Source organism: Styela clava, chromosome 14 (genome assembly GCF_964204865.1).
Source record: "Styela clava chromosome 14, kaStyClav1.hap1.2, whole genome shotgun sequence".
In the NCBI taxonomy this organism is placed as follows: domain Eukaryota; kingdom Metazoa; phylum Chordata; class Ascidiacea; order Stolidobranchia; family Styelidae; genus Styela; species Styela clava.
This window is the reverse complement of record NC_135263.1, coordinates 8,265,024-8,288,320: the sequence shown is the minus strand read 5'-3', so window position 1 is coordinate 8,288,320 and position 23,297 is coordinate 8,265,024. Positions and strand designations below refer to the sequence as shown.

At 37.1% G+C, this 23,297-nt stretch overlaps 1 long non-coding RNA gene across 2 annotated transcripts; it reads left to right on the top strand.

Annotated features, from left to right (window-relative positions):
- The first annotated feature begins 12,927 nt into the window (after positions 1–12,927).
- Positions 12,928–21,673, top strand: LOC120341117 (uncharacterized). Of its 2 annotated transcripts, none has more exons than XR_005569372.2 (3): positions 12,928–13,276; positions 17,495–17,602; positions 20,225–21,673. It is a non-coding gene; the product is annotated as an uncharacterized LOC120341117 (long non-coding RNA). The 2 variants fall into 2 exon arrangements; XR_005569374.2 differs by lacking the exon at positions 12,928–13,276 and adding an exon at positions 17,187–17,220.
- Positions 21,674–23,297: the final 1,624 nt, after the last annotated feature.

Here is a 23,297-nt window from a genome sequence, read left to right as displayed (position 1 = left end):
AAGCATCTTGGTCGAAGCACAAGACTTGCAAAATTTGCACCATCTGAGAATGTCCCTTTTGAAACCGGGCCAATAAAATCTGCGCCTTATACTCTTGAAAGTTCGATTAGCACCAAGATGACCTGCAGTGCGCAAAGAATGGAGCTTATGGAACAAATCCTGCCTTAAATTTGATGGATCAATCAATTGGATATGCGATTCCTCCGATTCACAATCGGGAATCCAACGACGATAGAGAAGTCCATTATCTACAAAAATCAAGTCCCACTGCGACATTAAACGTTTGGTCACTGTTGATTCAGGCATGTATTCTTGAATATCAGGTTTCTGAGCAGTAAGTTGTTTCCATTTCAAAACAGCAGAAATATCTGGATCTTCACTTTGCCAAGATTTAATTTGCTCATCTGTGTAGGTATCTAGCCAATTACAATCGGAACCGTCTGACGATGATTGACCGGGCTGTTTTGATATTGCACTTACAATAACATTACTCACAGTCACATCACCATTGGTACCACAATCAGAACAATCTTCTCGCTTGCATTTGCGAACTTGGCGTGACAATCCATCAGCATTGCCATGTTTCACGCCAGGTCTGTGTTCAATCTTAAAGTCATAAGCACCAAGTGTTAATATCCATCTTGCCAACATTCCTCGAGGTTCACGAAAATTGATCAACTATTTCAGAGTAGCATGATCTGTGCGAACTCTGAACGGTCTTCCGAGAAGAAAATGACTAAAGTGACGAACAGCCCACACCACGGCTAATAGCTCACGGTGTGTAGCACAGTATCTACGTTGAGATTTGAACATAGTTTTACTGACATAAGAAAGTACACGTTCATTGTCGTCCTGCATTTATAACACCGCACTAATTCCAAAACCACTAGCATCAGTATCCAATACAAATTCGCCGATTGTTCGAGGAAAGCTAAGAATTGGGGCAGATGTCAGACAATGCTTCAAAGTTTCAAAAGCCTTTTGACATTCAGTACTCCATACAAAAGAAATATTCTTCCTGGTCAATCGAATAAGAGGTCCAGCAATTGTTGAATGATTTTGAACAAACTTCGGTAGTAGTACGCTGTGCCTAGAAAACTGCGAATATCGCTGACAGAATTAGGCGTTTTCCATTATAGCCGCAACATTTCCAGAGTCGCAACAGACACCTTCAGATGAAATAAGATAACCAAGATAAGAGGTGCTTCGACGGAAAAGTTTACATTTCGAGGGCTTCAAGCGTAAACCGGCACGGCGAAGTCTTATAAAAACTTCCCGAAGATTTGAGAGTGCCATTAAGAAATCACTACCATGAGCCAAAACATCAAGAAAATTGAAACACCCGTTCACCAGGAGATCACCAAGGATATTGTCCATCATCCGTTCGAATGTTGCGGGAGCATTCGCTAAACCGAATGGCATCACTACAAAGTGAAAATGTCCACGGCCAGGGATGCTGAATGCTGTTTTTTTGCGATCTGCAGGGTCAACCTCCACTTGCCAATACTCGCTTGCAAGGTCAAGGGTTGAGAACCATTGTGCACCGTTTAAGGACTCGATGATATTCTCAATACGCGGCAAGGGATATGCATCTTTGTAGGTGACGTCATTGAGCAATCAAAAATCCACACAAAATCTGGTAGAACCATCCTTTTTAGGAACTAGGACAATGGGAGAAGAATATGGGGAATCGCTTGGTTCTATGACACCCTGAGCCAGCATATTATCAACCGCTTCTTCGGCCATCTTCCTACGCGCCCACCCCATTCGACGAGGAGCCTGCCGAATCGGCTGTGGTGCTTTTGTGATGATCCTATGCTTTGCTGCTGAAGTACGGCCAAGTTCACCATCTGGTCCTACAAATACATCATGAAATTCACGCGGTACAGACTTTTCAGTAAACAGTTTGATTTCATGACCCTCTATCATCATGTGTCCAGATGATAAGTAAAGAACGCAATCATGTTCTCGGAGATAGTCCATGCCCAAAATACCATTAGACATACCTAGGTTGGCAACAACAACAGTGCGTCGCAATGCAAAAGAATCAATAGACAAATCAACTTCCAATGTACCCAGTGGTGATAAATCATGTCCTCCCACTGCAACAAGAGATTCTTCGAGCGGTGCTAATTGTGCTTCTTTCCCACCTATAGCCTCAAAGATGTTAATGTCGATCAGAGTAGTCATAGCACCACTATCTACAAGAAAATTGAACGGTTTGATTGTTTACAAGTACCTTCGCATGCCAACTATTGTCATATTGCAAGGAACAAATATTCAGGTCTATATTCTGGTTCGTTGGTCCGCCATCAAGTAATAATTCAGCGGACACGGAGGACCTCAAGCCCGCTGAGTGTCGATTAAATTTGCGATCGAAGAGGAAGCAGCTGTTGCGGGATTCTGAAGATGTGGACAACCCCGTTTAAGATGACCAGTCTGCTTGCAATTAAAACATGCCTTGCAATCCCTGCCCCAATGACCATGTTTACCACATCGAGGACACGGGTTGCGTGGTACACCCTCAAAATTGCGATTGTTGTTAGCGCGTGGCTTAACATATCCTATGATCTCATCCAGTTTTGCTACAAGTCTCTCAAAACTGCTCTCGAGAAACTGAAAAAGGTCGGTTTGCTGATTAGCTGCATTACCAGTGTTACTCTGTTTCACTGCGGCAATGCGAGGTTTAGGCATGTCCTTTCTCTCAGAGTGGTTCGTATCCACAGAGTAATACAGCGTTGCAAGAGACAGTGCACTTTCAAAAGTATCAGGCTGTTGCATGGTAACATGTTTGATCATGCTTTCATCGGATAAACCGGCGAGAAACTGCGATTTCAAAATATCATCTTGACCAGCAATATCAAGATTTGGGTAAGCAAGAATACCAAGCTCTTTCAATTTGTTACCATAATCCCGTGGCGCTTCATTTGGCTTAATCCTACGACAATGAAATGTAGTACGATATGAGCTCGCATTTCCGGCAGGTTTGAAATAATGATTAAAATGAGCCACGATATCACGATAGCTAGTACGTTTCATATCTGGTAAATCTTTCATTTAGAGCTTGACCTGTCATGCAAGTAGCCAATTCTAATCATGCAGTGTCGTCATCCCACTGATTATAACTGGTAACCAATTCAAAATGGCATAAATAACTGGGCCATGACATGAAAGTGGATCCATCAAAATACATTGGCTTTTCGGCATTTCTTGACATCATCGTAGCATTAGCTGTGTTATTGAGAACACTACGGCTAACATTGGCATTTGAGACACTACTAGCGCTCACTGGAGGAGCTGATTGTGTAGCCACTGTAACCATTTTTGCCTAGTACTAAGTTGCCTTCTGACATTTGTGTCCTCATTACCATTATCATTCAAAAAAGGAATTGTAGGTGCAAGGTTACTCACATGACCATTCTCCAGAAATTTCACTTCTAATGTCTGCGAGAACGCGTTCCGCTTCCCTTCTGGCTGTCCATCTTCTAATCCAAAATCAGAAATTTCATCATGCTTGAGAACAGGCGCTGCTTTTGGAACAACCGTTGCTGGTGTTGAAGTGATCAAGCTGACATCTGGGACATGTGACATGGGCTGAGTTTCTTCAGAATCAGCAACTTTTCCTATTTTAACCACGCCAGAAATATCTTGCAGCATGTTGTAAACATGTTCAAAAGATGAGCCAATTTTCGCATTCTGGAGTTCAACTGATTCTAGTTGACTTCCAATCTGTTGCGCACGACTGTCTATCAGTTGCAAACGGCTGTCAGTCTCCTCTTGCTTTTCCTCTGATTCCCTCAATTTCGTGTTCAATACCTGTATTTGCAGATCAAAAGTTCATTCTCCTCTTTGGCTTCCTTTGGTGCCGGTACAATCTTTCTTCTCTAAACCATTTTTTCCAAAATATCAGGCAACCGCAATTAAAAAAAATTCGGCAACCTCAAATGTCCAAATATTATCCGTCACAGACTAGCCTACCTAATCGGCTTAGTCTTAATAGTCCCTGTGTCAAATAATATATCCTGGCGTGTGCTCGCCAAAAATTCGTATATGTGGCGTACCGGAATTGGTATCACCACTCTTTCTGCCAGCTTCTTGGACACTGAAGTTGCAATAGATGTCAATCAATCACAGAATAATCTTCTTGCGGTTCCAATTACAGCAGAGTAACTAAGTTAACTAACTAGAAATTATATAAACAAATACTCCAATAAGTAATACAATAAACAAATAAAAACACAGTACAAAATACCATACAGATACATACAGAACACAAATAGGTATTGGTCTATGACGTCACAGTCATGAACTATTGATAACACTCATGTAATATACAAAAACCAGGCAAAACATACCTAGAAATACATAAGAATAACTAGTATGACACTAAAGATACAACACCAATCCTATCTTACTGAGAAACACTCAATATACCTGATAATTCGCATAGGAAATAAACTGCGAAAGTAGACTAGTTACGGAAACGTTAAATACAAGATAGCCAGTGAACAGAACTATGCCAAACTGGGAAAACAGTTAACCTGTACTACTAATATCATTTCACAACAAGAATTACACAGATTAACGGCACTCAAACACTATAATAATAACCTAAAACACAGAGGAAATTCCACACTGCCGGCACTGCCGGCACAGCTATAAAGGAAAGATACTCAGCTGCTCACTAATGACTCAAGTGGTAAGAATAAATATGGGTATGCAGAATAAAACAGAGTTATAGACGTGGTCGTCTCACATGAAAGTTGTGTGTGATACCTCAAAGGACTAACACTAACTGAATCATCTTCCAGACGGTGTCTCTCTTTGGGTGCTGAAGTTCATTCTCTTGGCCACCATCACGAAGATGTTCAATCTGTGGATGCTGAGCTGCAGTCAACCTCGAGCCCTACGAAGATCAAGAGCAATACTAATACCAAAGGTGCTTTCCCCAACAAGCCCGGTAGAGTTCAGACCTATCACGATCGATTAGATCAGGGGTGTGCAAAGTGCGGCCCGCGGGGGAAGTGCCAATTTTGAATGGTGTGCGGCCAGCTAAACTAGTTTTTAATTAAGTTTATTATCTGGTTACCTTTGCGTTGCAAAGCTTATATTCGAGTCCAATTTATTATCTATGCCTATGGCGTTACAACGCCTTAACAGCGAAGCGAAAAACGCGATTCACAAAGTATAAGTATATAAGTATAAGTTTATTTCGACTCCATAATCAGCAAAACAATAAAATGAATGCTGTCACTTGCCGAGCAGCGAACAATTGAAAGGAAAATGCGGAGCAGACGCTAATAAATTTGTAAGAACGGGCAACTGGAAAGCAGTTTGAAAAAATTATAATATCATATTACTTAATATTATCAATATTAAGGGATACAAAAGCTAAATGAGTGTTGGTTCCAGCCTACCAGTTGATTTTGTTTAAATCTAATCTAGAATAAGATTTGACAGCAAAGTGTTTGGAAATGAATCTTGTCGTATAATACCGAAAACACCTCAACTAAGATAACTTTCCACCAGGGGTGGACACCCGGGTGGGAGGGGGGCGGTCGCCCCATCAATAATTTCGCAAAAAAAATTTTACATGTTGTTTCCGCCTTACAAAATTATTATTCCCGAAAAGTGCAATAGTCAAGCGCAATTAAACGATTAATAGTTACCGATATTATACCTGTTTTCTCACAATAATGTGGACCAGAGCGCCTTCGGAGCACCTCACATTTTCGTGAAACATGCGCGCCCGCACGGGTAATACTCCGTCTTCAAACGCACCGCCGATCACGCGCCACGGTTTTGCACAACTAATTCACTTTTGTACAATTTAATATGGTTTTCTCGTTGTCAAAATCTTTCAATAGTGTTATTGTTGGCACTTGCGAGAGAAGTGAAAGAGGCAAACTGTATTTCATTACAACAATTAATTGTTATCGCTAAAAAATTAACTGGATCTAAAAACAATTTTCACCGCTGGACGTATCTTTCACGTTATGGATTTCGTGCGAGGCCCAGCATAATTTGCGGGCAAAGATCAAAGCATTTACTATGTCGAAGCCTATTCGACTTTTCAGACCACAGAAACTATCTAAAAAAGATACCCCCCAGGCCCCCACCCCTTCTGAATTTTTTTGAAAACTGAAAAAGTCGCCGATAACGCGTGCAATTGCCTTTTGCGAAAATCGCCGATTGTTTTCATCATTATGACCTATTATTTAGGTCGTAAACGCCTTTACGTTGGCGTTTATCCTCTCTAAATCACAAATTTGTGACACGATGACTATGATAATTATTTTATTTTCGTACACGCACGGGCTTATGAACCCGGCGAGAATTCTAATAAGTATCCATAAGTTGAAAAGCGGCAATATAAAATACTAAAAATAAAACTGTAAACAATATAAGATTTGTTTAGGCCCGTGACAGTGCCTATTTCGTTTGCCTACGGCACAAATTATGTTTGCTTGACCTTTAAAACATATTCACTAAAATCGAAACACGGTCAATTGTGAGCGGGATTTGCCTTTTTATCCATTACTTTTAAATTGACGTCTATAATTTTCGTGTTAACATTAAACAAAGCTGAGAACGCGACTTTGTCCCGGTTTGTGATGATATATAAGATAATTAAAGTATATTCGATCAATTGTTGTATTTATTTATGTATTTTTATGGTACTAAAATAACTTTTACTACGTGAGAATTGACAGAAAATTTACGGATATTTCGAAAGGTTTTATCTTTAAAAATAATCGGAGTGACATCATTGCGATTTAGCGGAGCCAGTGTTACAAGCACAATTCAAATTTATCGAATTCGCAAAATAGCAAAAATACGGATCAAAACAATATATAAAATAGCAGTTTACCACACATTTTTATGTCCGCGGATTGCCGTGGTGTTTTAGAGTGGCTCTTGTTTTGTCGACTCAACCGCAGTTTAAATTGAAGACAATTAAATTAATAAATCAAGACATTTTGAATATGCCCGTACCGGTCTTTGATTGATTTGCACAAGTGAAAAATTTCGTTGAAAAAGTCGGCTCTTTTAACAAGTGGCGTAATCGCGGTGACTGTTCCGCGTGGATTTCGAGGCGGTGAATTTGTATTTTTGATTTACTAGTAGGCCTATACTTTATAATTATTTTCATTGTATGAAGTAAAATTGTGCTATATGGGATTTTATACCAGATACCGAGATTTTTGTAACGGCGATAACGAGTTCGGAAGATTGCAAAAATACGTATCAAAATTGAATACATTAAATACAATACTGGGAAGGCGGTTCGGGGAATGCTTTCCTCTCAAACCAGTCCAACGGGTATTACGACCGACAGACGGATGCGCTGAAAACATCATGCTACTGGAAGCCCCGTTGGAAAATGCTAGATACTCACACAATCCGTTGCAAATAGTATTTATGGACTCGAGGAAGGCATTCGACTTCTCTGTCTCCAGTACTCTTCAATGCAGTATAGGATGAAACCTTCACGGCCTTAGAAGATCTTGGACCGGAACTAGAAGGTTACAGAGTTCCTGCTTTAGGACTCGCCGGCGACGCCGTATTAGCAACGGAGACTGGAAAAACTCTACAAGACCAAGTGGATCTCTTCCTGAAAGAAGTAAGGTTATCCGGTATACGACCCAACGCTAGTAAATGTAGCACCCTCTCTCGATCAAGGTTTATGGCAAAAGGAAAAGGTGGGTTGTCAATAAGAACGAGAAAATCACGGTAGAAGGAGAGGAAGTTCCTAACATGGGGCATAAAGGAGAGTATAAGTAGGACCACTTTGGCATAAATAATGGTGCTCAGAGAAGACGAAATACGCTAGGACTCAACCCCATCAAGTTCTTGAGCAGATGTATCAGGTACCCTTAAACCCACAGCAAAAACTATACCTCCTTTGCGCCCACCTAATCTCCAAGGTATCATACGTCTATGCACTTGGAAAAACATCAATGACTGAACTCCGGCGTCTTGATCGTCACCTTCGCCATCGCGTGTGAACATGGCTCCGCCTGCTAAAGAACACGCCAACCCCATACTTCTACACTGATGCGAAGGATGGCGGAAGACCCTATCGTACAAGCCATTAGCAGTGATCGCAACATTTAACGTCTACTTATAGGATGAAACTCTGCAAGGTACACTTGTATAAATTTCGTGAAATCCAATTTCGAAGGTGATTATGTTTTGGTACCAGCCAATTTAAAACTAAATTTCATTTCCAGTTAAAGTTCCACCAATTTTAATTTAAAATTTTCTTTCCAAAACTTATTATCTACTTCAAAACATGTTTAATTTTCATGACTTCGGTTAAAACGTGATTAGAAACACTTTCCCACCGTTATGACTCGGCACTAAAAGGCCCTCGTGGGAACTAACAGTCGATCATCAAGAGGTCGCCCCGAAACAGATCCATGCTGCCCCACCAACACTGTCATCCACACAATCGGAGAGAAACTCTCTTTAGGGCACATTAGTCAACAGTGCCCTGGACTGCTGAAAGAAGAATCAGAAATTGATGAACAACGCGAAAGTTGGCGTATAAATGTGAGTGAAAATTTTTTCAGCAGAAAAATAAGTGAAAATTTTCAAACCTCCGTTGAAACCTTTGAAATATCCTGATGGTCCTTGGCAAGAGATAGAATTAGATATTTTTGGCGAAATTCAAGAAGCTCCGTAGAATTATAAATATTTTGTAGTTGTATACGACTTATACTCAAGATGGCCTGAAATTGCAGCTGCAAATACAGTGACTACTCAATCCCTAATAAACATTTCAAAAGAATTGTTTTCCAGATGTTTATATCCGCGAATTTTAATCACTGATAATGGGTCACAAATGACATCATACGAATTGGAAAACTATCTTCGCGATGTAGGTATAGAACATCGGCGAACAGCTCTATTTAATCCAAGACGCAATGAAGCAGTAGAACGTTTTAACAGGTGTATCAAAGAAGATTTGAAAACACAAATTGCAGATGGGACGCTGTTCAATGAAGCTATACGAGGTATTTTAATTAATTATCAATCCTTGCCTCATTCTTTAACAAATTTGTCTCCAGCTGAACTTATAATTGGGAAAAAGTTGCTGCCTCCAATTGATTTTTTGAAACCAGGGAAAGAAAGGGAGATTGATGATTTGAGTAAAAAGATATTGCGAAAGCATATTAACTAAGAGTTAATATGATTGCAAATATAATTCACAAGAATCCCTTATAACCAGGTGACTATGTTCGTGTCCGTAGTCCTAGTCGATCTTACGAATTGAAATCTCTCTTTCAGATCCTTTATGTGTGATAAGCAGAGAAGGAGACACTTTCAAGTTAGAAGATGGAACAATTTGGAACGCCTCAAGTTGTGTTCTATCGAACCCGAAGAATATTTGGAACAGAAGAGACGACGATGAATGCGAACCTGAAAAGATGTTTTAATATGGAGAAGAATCGGTTCCAGTAGAAATTCGACGATCTCCTGTTTGTACAAAGCCTAGACGCAGCAGACGACGACCAACATATTTGAATGACTTGTTGATTGAGAAAGAGGGAAATGTTGTGTTGATGAATTGCCGCTATATGCCGATCAAGAGCTATGACGTCATTGTCAACCACGTTGCATTGCGGACATTCTTGAAGGACATTCGAATAGTGAAGCTGGTCGCGCTAACATGTCTCTCGCAGGGTCTACCCTAATAGACTTTTCAGTTAACTTGTATAATTTACGTGCTTGTTTTATATATTTATGCTTTATAAAGAAACACTACAGCAATGCATCTGTGGTTGTTTTAGTTAGATTTTTAGTGTTTTAGGGTCTTTTAAGTCTGTAAAATTGTTTCTAGTTCTTAAGTAAGTTACCAAGTGTGTTTATTTCGGACTTTATGGCTATGAGACTAGAATAGGTTTACAGATTGTAATGTTAGTCAATAGGATGATATTACTGGTGTACTGTTTGAGTATCGTGTAATTACAGATGTTTTGGTGGTGTGTTATAGGGTATACTACGTAATTAGTTATTATCAGTGCTTTTCAATTATTGTGTATATTCTAGAGAATCGTTTATTGCAGTGGTTTTCAAACTTTTTTTAGCTCGCGGCGCACTGAGCAAATAAAAAAAATTTGTGACACACTTGTAAAAAAATAAAGTTAGCTTTAAGCAAATTTATTATGCGAATGTTAATGCCAAGTGTGTGCCTATTTTTAGAAACAATTAAAATGAGGTTCCGGAGCTCAATTTCCGTCAGAGCAGGAAATCCGTGTTCACAGAGCCCTTGAGATGCAAATGGCTTATAGATTCTGCTTACAAATTCTATTCAATCATCGGTGCAAAAGACATCGAAATAATCTAGTTATCTGCAACTTCATGGTTCTGTGGCGGATTTTCTGCTATGACTGAAATTAAAAAAAAGGGAACGATGGAACCTCGTTTCAATTGTTGCTTAAAACAGGCACACACATCGCATTTGCAGAATAATTAGTTTAATAAAAATAACTTTATTTTTTACAAGCGTGTGGCAATATTTTTTTTATTTGTCTAGGCCAGTGATTCTCAATCTTTTTTAGTCCCAGAGCCAAATTCCAAACCTCAGAAGAGCCGCACACATACAACGCAAGTTAAAATAGAAACAAAAGTTAGCATGAATTTAAAATACCAAGTTATCGTCACAAAAACACACGTAACAACTAGAGTTGGGCAAAATATTCGAATAACGAATATCGAAAAATCTAGACATGACTTGAGGGATTGATAGGGGTGACCAGCAGAGTTCCAGAATTTTTTGTGCAAAACGTCCTAGATTTTCCGACCCTTTTGGGTACAAACATACGCAAACAGAAGTTTAGGTGTAGACAAAATTGAATAATTCATTCCATTTTCGTAGAAGTATTGAGAAATTGATGGTTCCGCTTTTTGGGGACCACGCTGTATGATAGTGTTTTTAATATAAATCAGTTAAATATGCTGCTTAGATTACTGTATTCTTTAGTACGCAACACAAATGATAAACCGACATTAAACAGTGTCAGACACAACATGAGTTTCCAAATGCCAATTTATGTATAACATATGTAGCCTTATTATTCAATGACCAAATAAATAAAAATGAACCAGTCGCAACATGGAGATGGTCCTATCTGGCGTTCGTCAGTCCAATCAACTTGATGGTGGCTTTTTCCACCATCAAGTCCATGCGCCTGAAACATAACTGATCAACTAGTCTCATATCCGACATTAACTGGTAAACGGGCGAGCGGTTCGTCATATGATTAAGCCGTCTTATTAATATTCTTCTCCCCAGAATAAATAAATAAATATGGAAACTCAGCTCAATAACGATCGCATGGCCCTTGATATTGCGCTTCGTTAGCATGTACGAAGTTAAAATCATCCAACCTCACTCGATAAATAAACACCCAATAGAACCAAAAATATTAATTAAAGAGCAACACATTTTATTATAAAATTCCTGATGTGAGTTTCGCTACTTGCACAGAACTTATTTTAACAAACGAACAAAACTTTTGCAAATATTTGTACATGTTATGATATCAAAATCTGCGTATCGCAAAATTTCAACCAGGTGTAAATTGCAAGAAATTGTCCACGCATTGAATGTAGGATAATGACATGTAAAGTTATAAGAATGTAATGATACAAAAATTATGAAATAATAATTTAATATCTATTCGACGTGAGCTCTTTTTGCAGTCTTACCAGCATACTGTTTTTCAGTAATTCTATTTTTCACCTCTTTAGCGTGAATATTTAACCTCGTATTGAGTAAACTTTAAAAATGTTAAAAGCGAGATTGTTGGCTGTGGCAAAATGGGGAATCGTATTTCGAGAAGTCAACTTTATCAGTCGAAAAGCAACTGGCAAACATATATGATGAAGGATATTATTAACATTCGCGCGGAATATACTTTCTTCCTCGCGCAAAAATACGATTGCTATTTTGAATGAGTGGCACAAATATTGAGTAAAACTATCAATTTTCAACCTTCTATCATGCGTGTAAAACCGAAATAGTTAGTAACGATTGTGGGCATTCATTGGAATTCACACTTTCCATAAAAAAATGCATCTCTGCAGAATCCAGTCTTGCAAGATGGTCAGTAAAAGTATGTGGTCATCAAATGCATGCAAAAAATGTGAACACAAAGATCCTGATATTTGCGCTAGTTCAAATGTGATTGAAGCAAAAATATACAGGAGATTGTAGTTTTCAAAAATAAATTGGCTTTAAGTTTAAAATATATTCTCTAATTGAAAAAATATTTTTAAACTAATTTTGAATAGTTAGGTATTTGGTTGTTGCCATCCCCTTTAAAAACGATGAACATAAGAAGACTTAAACGATGGTGAAACTTCACTTCCAAATTACACTACATTGAAAAAGCATTGCCCTTTAGCTGGATCGAATGAAAAACAGCTTTTGTAAAACCAGGCCCAGGCCCCACTAGTACCATCTTCTTATGACACTTGAGTGTGATAGGGCTAAAATAAAAAAAACTTTTGCGTACTCTAAAAGAAAATCAGACAGAGATGATGAAGAAGAGTTGGGTTTGCCCTTATTGTTTACGCCTACATGTTTACAAACTTTAAAAGGCATAAAGTACACAAAAACGATCACAAAATTGAGTTTTATTTGAAGGCAGCAATTTTTTTGTGTATGTGCGCCGTGAGTTTTTTCCTAGATAATTTGCAGCCGCGCGAACAAAATGTTTAAAAACGGCTGCGTTTTTATCGATAACCACCTATAAAATTGGAATAGACTATTCTAGTACCAGATGTAAATATTTATGAGAGTTGAGAATATTCTGATTTAAAGTGCCCGTTCTGAGAATACAAACTTTCCTTCAAATATTGACAGATAAAGTTACATGAACTTCGAAAAAACATATATACGGTAATTATGTTCCTATCCACAATCACCATACCGACATCATATGATATTGAAAAACTTATCTACATATAGAACCATAAGTTGGAGTTATTTTTTTCGAATTTTCTTCTATTTGATATGGAATTTACGAGAATTAATTTTTGTTCAGAGCGAAGATTTTTTTTGGGTGTATATTAATCAGATTATGGCGATCCTGTTTATACTATAAAAATATTGGTTTCGAAAGAATAATATTCAGGTGTTTCTTCACTTATCTAGATTTCACTGAATTGCGAGTTGTGAACCTTTGACCTCTCGATCTGATGAACGGTTAGTGTTGCTCATTATCACCACCTTGTGGCTGAAAGGAAACGTAACACTTTCAAGGTACTTCCTTCTATGAATGTATTACTGTGGCTCTCACTCGTTCTTCTAATTGATGGGTTTCAGAGGAATCCGTGCAATGTAAGAAATACTGATGTCAACGAATTATGTTGGATCACAGGACGGAAAATAACAGTTGTGGCGTGCCTTGGAGCGTTTAAGTGCAGAATCGGTGTCGTTCTAAGTCAATTATGGGTAGCTTATAACAATTCTCTATAAAATACCAACTGATATGTTAACAATTTTTACCAAAAACATCTCAACAACGATAACTTTCTACATTTGAAAAAAGTCATGGCTTTGATTATGGCACTTTTTGTCTCAATATATTTGTGCAAACAATTTTTTTCTGAAATGTGCGTCAATTAATATCCTTCTCGATTGGTTCTGACAGACGAACACTTGTAAAATGGACTTCGAATTACTAGCTCTTCCATTAAAGAAAATTTTGAAAGAATATCAGGGAAAAAACTAACTGCACATTTCTCACTGAATTCGTTTAGAGTCGGTGTGATAATAAATTTGCATAGCAATTTTATTCAGAAATTGATGCGTCTCAACTCATTATTTCTGCAAGGATCCATAATAATGACATAAGATGGAAACTAAAAGAAACTTTTTTTGCATGCAACCACTAGAAAATTAAAGTTAAATAAAGGTGCAGCCCGCTGTTTCAAAAAGTTATTTATATCTGGTTCTCCTGTATTAAAGGTTGCACATCCCTGCGTTAGGCAATACCAAACTCTTGAGTATAGAAATATATTGATTGAAGACTGCTAAATTTTGCGTTATTATCCCACTTGGCCATATTCTTGCAAATTACGAGTTTCGAGTCCCCGATCTTTTCGTAAGAGGAACGGCGAGTGTTGCTCATCATCACCACCTTGCGACTGAAACTGAAAAGTGATAATTTGAAAGTCAAAGAAGTATTGTGGGTATCATGGAAAAAGAAAATTCCACCTGACGCGTGGCGTGGGTAGTTCATGGGTAGATCCCGAGTCAAGCTTACATGACTTATGAATGGTCAATAATAATTCTGTTTTACGTAGCAATTGGCAATTAACCTGCCACATAAACACTTTTTTCTCAGTAAGATTTTCAAGCATTGCAGTAAATCATTGGTATTTTTTTATTTTCTGGATTATTTTGCCATTAGCTCGTTATTTTTAAAGAAATTTAATAACTTATAGCTCATTTTCGTAGGTAGGTTAGTTACGGTAATTCAGCTATTCTCAAATGATGATGTTTATGGGAATCAAAAAAATCATTTACCCTGGGATGTCGTTAACTTTCTGTTACGTAGGTCTTTCTCTATTTTCACGTAAATGTTAAAACCCTCTTACAGCGGCTAAGCTCATATGAGAGAATATTTACGCTTAATTTTGTGCTCGGTAAACTACTGTTAATATCGCTCTTAGCTCTTTGTTGACGTTATCGCCTGATATGAGAGAAGCGATAGAACCTTCCAGCCGTGACGCAAAGTGCGAATTCTATAAATATCGTGGATTTCAAAATCGCCTGTCACACGTCTGAAAATGTCGACTCAGCTCAGGCATGAAATACTCCTTTATAATGACTTATTGTTGGTTTAGCATGTATTTTCAGTCATATATACTATCCCTGACCATCCCTGGCGCTGTGTTGTTTTGATAAATATGATTTCGACTGCTCCATAGTTGGCAGAAGTATGGAGATTTTTTGTAGTTAAAAAAACGTAAAATTAATGGTAATTTTAACGCGTAAATGCGCGTATGGGATTGTTTACGCCGTTCTACGCGCATTTCCGTCGAAAAAATTTAATTTTTTTGCGTTGGGGGTGGTCTGTGCAGTAATAATAAGAGCTGTGACGTCATCAAAATCAGTAATTTTAGCATTGAACTTGATACACCTGTAAATACAATTGTGAATTTCAGAGTAATAACCATTTATGCTATAATAGGCGTTTCGGTGATGTTGTGTTAGGAAAAACTTGACGAAAACGTTGAAAAAAAAATTAATCAATTAGGAATTAATTATTAACCCTCTACTGTACACAGAATTTCTCAAGGTCCAATTTTTTTTTAGAAATTTTTGAGATATTTTTGCAAAAAATTTTTTTTTTCGGAGTGTGTTTTAAAGATATATTGCGGAATAGAACTCTAGCACACGCTTTTAAAAATCCATAAGAGAAGCTTTAGGGCTTAGTGGTTGACAAAAAAAATAATTTTAAAAAGACCATGTCAAATAAATTGGGTCAACAGCTGGAAGAGAGTTTTAAGTAGCCTAATACTTGACGCAGGCACTTCTTTATCTATAAGTTTCTCTATGTGCTGTTTTTTTTTTTAAGTGGTGAACCGAGTTAAGCGAACATGCCTGATTTTTTAGTACTCCAAAAGAAAATCAGGCAGAGATGATGAAGAAGAGTTGGATTTGCCTTTGTTTACGCCAAGGTTGCCCAACCCGTGGCCCGCCTGACTGTTTTTTGCGGCCCGCCCAATAAATTTTGTAAGGAGACTTTTCAATTCTTTACTATGTTATAAATAGACTTAAGAATGTTTCGTGATTTTGATGTGATTATTCCCGCCATCTAACTACATCCGGATGCCGATTCTTATTATTACGTTTTATGTATCAAGTCTTACGCCCTGGTGGACATCGACGTTCGTTTTTTTTCGCAGAACTGTGGGTTCTATTCGACGATCTCAAAAAATATTGTGCGATCATAGACGACGAACGCTGAGTGCAATTATAGGAATGAATTTGGAACCTAAATTTTCAAATTAGTTTAATTCTGATTGCTTTTTCCGTGTAGGCTTTGATCGTCTTTATCGCCAACGTAAAATAAATAGTCAACAATATTCTTTGCTGCTGGCTCCTGGACTCGTTTTTCTTTCATGTTTGTATTTTTGTTTATGTTATGTTTGCGTTAAATAAAATGCCGGAAATACTGTTACTGCGTATCTGTCAATAATTCTGATAAAATTGACATTTCCACATATTCAAATTAGTATATACGGTATATTCGTCCGAAAGTTATTGTAATGTTTATATCATTAAATAATTGTATTGATGTTTCAAATTTCACGAAACGGCCAATCAAAACTTGATGTTCCCGCGACATTGGCGCACATTACGCTTATTGAGACAATATCATAGCCACTGAAAATAAATAAATAATTAAATACCAGGACTCAAATATAAGACTCAAATTTTACGTCTTTGTTTGTTATAGTAACTGTGCAGATTCTCGTGCGGTCGTCATAAATTCACAAGTACGTTGTGTAATGATTGATTTTTTAATTCAGTGGCCCGCGAGTGTCATGTCCATGCCTTGTGTTACCAGATATTCGAATATTAAACAGCTATTTTAATATTCGACTTCATATTCGAATATTTCGCCAGCACTAATGAGTAACCATGCAGTAAATAATTATCAACGTGATTGATTTCATGTTAATAATCTTGCCTTTTCTGTATTATATAATTTCCAACGAAATCAGGACTTGGTTGGTATCAGTTTGGTACAAACGTTTGAGGCCCGCAACGAATTAGCTTATGTGAAAGTGGCCCGCGAGATCAAAAAGCTTGGCAGGCCTGGTTTACGCCTACATGTTTACAAACTTTAAAAAGCATAAAATACACAAAACCGATCACAAAATTGAGTTTTATTCAAAGGCAGCAAGCGCCGTGAGTTTTTTCCCAGATAATTTGCAGCTGCGCAAACAAAAAGTTTGAAAACGGCTGCGTTTATTGATAACCACCCATAAAACTGGAATAGACTAGTCTAGTACCAGATGTAAATACTGATAAATGAGAGTTGAGAATATCGTGAGTTGAAGTGCCCGTTCTGAAAATACAAAGTTTGCTTTAATGGAAAATTATTGAAGGTTTCTGATAGCAAGCATAAATATTTCAGTATGGTTCAAATTTTGACAGATAAAGATACATGAACTTCGGAAGAACAAACGGTAATTATGTTCCTATCCACAATCACCACACCGACATCATATGACATTGAAAAATTTATCTACATATCGAACCATAAGTTGGAGTTATTTTTTGAAATTTTCTTCTATTGTTTCGAATCTTTTCAAAGGTTGATATGGAATTTACGAGAATTAATTTTTGTTCGGCGCGAATTTTTTTTTGGGTGTAAATTTATCAGATTATGGCGATCCTGTTTATACTATAAAAATATTGGTTTCAAAAGAATAATATTCAGATGTTTCTTCGCTTATCTAGATTTCACTGAATTGCGGGTTATGAACCTTTGACCTCTCGATCTGATGAACGGTTAGTGTTGCCCATTATCACCACCCTGTGGCTGAAAGGAAACGTAACACTTTCAAGGTATGATAACTATACTTCTTTCTTTGAATGTATTACTGTGGCTCTCACTCGTTCTTCTAATTGCTGGGTTTCAGAGGAATCCGTACAATGTAAGAAATACTGATGTCAACGAATTATGTTGGTATCACAGGACGGAAAATAACAGTTGTGGCGTGCTTTGGAACGTTTAAGTGCAGAATTGGTGTCGTTCTAAATCAATTATGGGTAGTTTATAACAATTCTCTATGAAATACCAATTTTTACCGAAAAAATCTCAACAAAGATAACTTTCTACAAACCATCTGAAAAAAGTCATGGCTTTGATTATGGCACTTTTTGTCTCAATATATTTGTGCAAACAATTTTTTTCTGAAATGTGCGTCAATTAATATCTTTCTCGATTGGTTCTGACAGACGAACACTTGTAAAATGGACTTTGAATTACTAGCTCTTCCATCAAAGAGAATTTCGAAAGAATATCAGGGAAAAACTAACTGCGCATTTCTCACTGAATTCGTTTAGAGTCGGTGTGACAATAAATTTGCATAGCAATTTTCTTCAGAAATTCATGCGTCTCAAACTCATTATTTCTGCAAGAACCCATAATATTGACATAAGATGGAAACTAAAAGAAACTTTTTTTGCATGCAACCACAGGAAAGTAGAAGTTAAATAAAGGTGCAGCCCGCTGTTTCAAAAAGTTATTTACATCTGGTTCTCCTGTATTAAAGGTTGTACATCCCTGCGTTAGGCAATACCAAACTCTTGAGTATAGAAAGATATTGATTGAAGACTGCAAAATTTTGCGTTATTATCTCACTTGGCCATATTCTTGCAAATTACGAGTTTCGAATCCCCGATCTCTTCATAAGAGGAACGGCGAGTGTTGCTCATTATCACCACCTTGCGACTGAAACTAAACAGTGTTACTTCAAATGTCAAAGTATTATTGTGGGTATCATGGAAAAAGAAAATTCCACCAGACGCGTGGCATGGGTAGTTCATGGGTAGATCCCGAGTCATGCTTACATGACTTATGAATGGTCAATAATAATTCTGTTCGACGTAACAATTGACTATTAACCTGCCACATAAACACCTTTTTTCAGTAAGATTTTCAAGCATTGCAGTAAATCATTGGTATTTTTTTTATTTTCTTGAATATTTTGCCATTAGCTCGTTATTTGAAAAAAAATTCAATAACTGATAGCTCATTTTGTCTTCGTAGGTAGATTAGTTCGGTAATTTAGCTATTCTCAAATGATGTTTATGGGAATCAAAAAAATCATTCACTCTGCGATGTCGTTAACTTTCTGTTACGTAGGTTTTCCTCTATTGTCACATAAATGTTAAGTAATACGTGACGCAGACACTTCTTTATCTATAAGTTTCTCTATGTGCTGTATTTTTATGTGGTGAACCGAGTTTAGCGAACATGCCTGATTTTTTAGTACTCCAAAAGAAAATCAGGCAGAGATGATGAAGAAGAGTTGGATTTGCCTTTGTTTACGCCAAGGTTGCCCAACCCGCGGGCCGCGGCCCGCCTGACTGTTTTTTGCGGCCCGCCCAATAAATTTTGTAAGCAGACTTTTCATTTTTTTACTATGTTATAAATAGACTTAAGTGTGTTTCGTGATTTTGATGTGATTATTCCCGCCATTTATCTACATCCGGATGCCGATTCTTATTATTACGTTTTATGTATCAAGTCTTACGCCCTGGGGGACATCGACGTTCGTTTTTTTTTCGCAGATCTGTGCTTTCTGTTCGACGATCTCAAAAAATATTGTGCGATCATAGGCGACGAACGCTGAGTGCAATTATAGGAATGAATTTGAAACCTAAATTTTCAAATTAGTTTCATTCTGATTGCTTTTTCCGTGTAGGCTTTGATCGTCTTTATCGCCAACGTAAAATAAATAGTCAACAATAATCTTTGCTGCTGGCTCCTGGACTTGTTTTTCTTTTATGTTTGTATTTTTGTTTATGTCATGTTTGCGTTAAATAAAATGCCGGAAATATTGTCACTGCGTATCCGTCAATAACTCTGATAAAATTGAAAATTCTACATATTCAAATTAGTATATACGGTATATTCGTCCGAAAGTTATTGTAATGTTTTTAACATTGAATACTTGTATTGATGTTTCAAATTTCACGAAACTGCCCACTAAAACTCGATGTTCCCGACATTGGCGCACATTACGCTCATTGAGACAATATCATAGCCACTGAAAATAAATAACGAATTTCCTTATGTGAAAGTGGCCCGCGAGATCAAAAAGGTTGGGCAGGCCTGGTTTACGCCTACATGTTTACAAACTTTAATAAAGTACACAAAAACGATCACAAAATTGAATTTTATTTAAAGGCAGCAATTTTTTTCGTGCATGTGCGCCGTGAGTTTTTTCCCAGTTAATTTGCAGCCGCGCAAACAAAAAGAAAACGGCTGCGTTTATTGATAACCACCCATAAAATTGTAATAGACTAGTCTAGTACCAGATTTAAATACTATAAATGAGAGTTAAGAATATCGTGAGTTGAAGTGCCCGTTCTGAAAATACAAACTTTCCTTCAATGGAAAATTATTGAAGGTTTCTAATAGCAAGCATAAATATTTTAGTATGGTTTAAATTTTGACAGATAAAGATACATGAACTTCGGAAGAACATACGGTAATTATGCTCCTATCCACAATCACTACACCGACAACATATGACATTGGAAAACCTATCTACATATAGAACCATAAGTTAGAGTTATTTTTTTCAAATTTTCTTCAATTGTTTCAAATCTTTTCAAAGGTTGATATGGAATTTACGAGAATCAATTTTGTTGAGCGCGAAGGTTTTCTTTCGGTGTATATTAATCAGCTTATGGCGATCCTGTTTATACTATAAAAATATTGGTTTTAAAGGAATAATGCGTATTACAAGAGTGTACTATTTTGCAACGAAGCCATGAATTGGCAATAATTATTAGGAACAGAGATCTAAATCTGAAAACAGTGTAATTTTATGCCGCAACTACTGAAGCTGGGATTGACTTTTCGACCCAAAAGGCTCAATAATGTTTAAAAAAATTACCAACAAGCAACTACTGAAGCTAGGATTAACTTTGCAGGTTTAATTCAACAAATGGTCTACTGGCTTGAAGGTGAAATGCGGTTTAATTTTACCAATCAAATTTCTGAAACCAATTACCAATTGCTACAGGCTGACCGGGCAAGACCCAAGTTTTTTTGATGACTGAATTTTGGAATAACTGATTATTTAAATACTAATATCCAAATACATACTTATATAAACAGTATTCTTAACTGAAAATACTTAATTACTGAAAATATGAAAACCTACAGGCCAGTAAAAATTTTATCTGAAAATTTTATCCCCCTTAATGAAACTTTTATCCCCCTTAATGCATGATGTGCCAAATTTGTCACACACCTTACTATCTAAATATTTCGAAATGCTGAAGGAATAGGTAAAAACAGCTAAGATAGGCCTCTTCATTGCTAAATTACCCACCACTACGAATTTTTTCACCTCCCCCAGCCCAACTGACACGAGATTACAATCAACCAGAGATTGACTATCAGCGACCCAGTGCGAAGTCTGCAACCCGCTTATGAAATTCGGAAAATTTCCTCCGTTTATTACGCAATAGAGAAATGCGTCGTGGACGCATAGTAACCATTGAGGTTATACACCTCAATGATAGTAACCAAGTTACTCAACAGCATAACCAAGTGGAGCAATATGAAAAACAACACGTGACCAAAATAGAAGGTGTTTTCCCTGATGTGCCAAATTTGACCCGCCATGCATTGAAGAGATAAACACCTTTTACTTAAAAAAAATTTCAAGCATTGCAGTGAATCGTTGTTATTTTTTTTTTCATTTTCTGGATTATTTTGCCATTAGCTCGTTATTTTAAAGAAATTCAATAACTTATAGCGCATTTTGTCTTCGTAGTTATTTTAGTTACGGTAATTCAGCTATTCTCAAATGATGTGTATGAGAATCAAAAAAATCATTAACCCTGTGATGTCCTACTTTCTGTTACGTAGTTCTGACTCTATTGTCACGTAATAATTGAATTTATCTACAAGTTTTTTTTATGTGGTGAACCGAGTTTAGCGAACATGCGTGAATTTTTAGTACTCCAAAAAAAAATCAGGCAGAGATGATAAAGTAGAGTTGGATTTGCCTTTATTATTCACGCCTACTCGTTTTCAAATCTTTTCAAAGGTTGATATGGAATTTACGAGAATCAATTTTTGTTAAGTGTGAAGGTTTTTTCGGGTGCTTATTATTAATAAGATTATGCCGATTCTGTTTATAATATAACAACATTGGTTTTAAAAGAATTATGTTCAGATGTTTCTCCACTTATCTAGATTCCACTGAATTGCGATTTGTGAACCGACTTCTCGATCTGATGAGCGGCGAGTGTTGCTCATTATCACCACAGTGTGCCTGAAAGGAAACTTAACACTTTCAAGGTGTGATAACGATATTTCTTTCCTTATTTGAATGTATTACTGTGGCTCTCACTCGCTCGTCTAATTGCTGGGTTTCATAGGAATCCATGAAATGTAAGAAATATTGAGGTCAACGAATTATGGTTCAGTTGTACAGTTGTGGCGTGGCTTGGAGCGGTTTGCGTTGCAAAGCTTATACTTCGGTCCACCAATTTATTATCTATGCCTATGACGTAAGGCTGCCCAACAGCTAGTTTGTGCGAAGCGAACAACGCGATTCTCAAAGCTGTCACGTGCTGAGCAGCGAGCAATTTTTAAGGAAAGTGCAGAGCAGACGCCAATAAATTAGTAAGAAAGGACAATTGAAGGTTAAGCAATTAGGAAGCAGTTTGAAGAATTTCACCATTGAGAGATACAAAAGCTAAACGAGTTTTAGTTTCAATGTGTCAGTCTATTTTGTCTAAATCTAGTCTGGGATAACACAGATTTGACAGCAAAGTATTTGGAAATGAATCTTGGCGATTTTTACCGAAAACATCTCAACCAAAATAACTTTCTACATTTGAGAAAACTCATGGCTTTAAATATGGCACTTTTTGTCTCAACATATTTTTCAAACAAATTTTTTCTAAAATTATTAAATATCCGTCTCGATTGGTTCTGACAGACGAACACTTGGAAAACTAGTTTCATATTTCTCACTGAATTTGTTTAAATTCAATGTGACAATAAATTTGCACAGCAATTCTCTTCAGAAATTAATGCGTCCTCATCATTTCTGTAAGGACCCATAATAAAGCCATGAGATCAATAACAGAAAGAAACTACACCGACACCATATGAAAGGAAAAACTTATCAACATATTAAAAGATCGGGTAGATTCCTGCTATTTCCAAAGTTCAACTTTTTATGGAATTTACACTAATGTCGCTTATTATCGTCACCTTATGGTTGAAGCACCTTAAACTTCAATCAGGTATCTACAGGTGACTTCGAGGGCTTCAAATGCCGATTCCGAGAAGAGAAATCATTTACCACGATATCACCGTAGAGATTGATGAAATACGTAAATACACCAGGGGGAGAGAACTGTTTTCTGAGCAACCACTAAATCCATAGATTAGAGCAAAGCAATTACTGTCGCATAATTATGTCAAGCCTGAGTTTAATTCTGCCAAACATGATATCGCGCATGACGACAGGACGGCATGAGTACGCCAGATGAGGCCAAG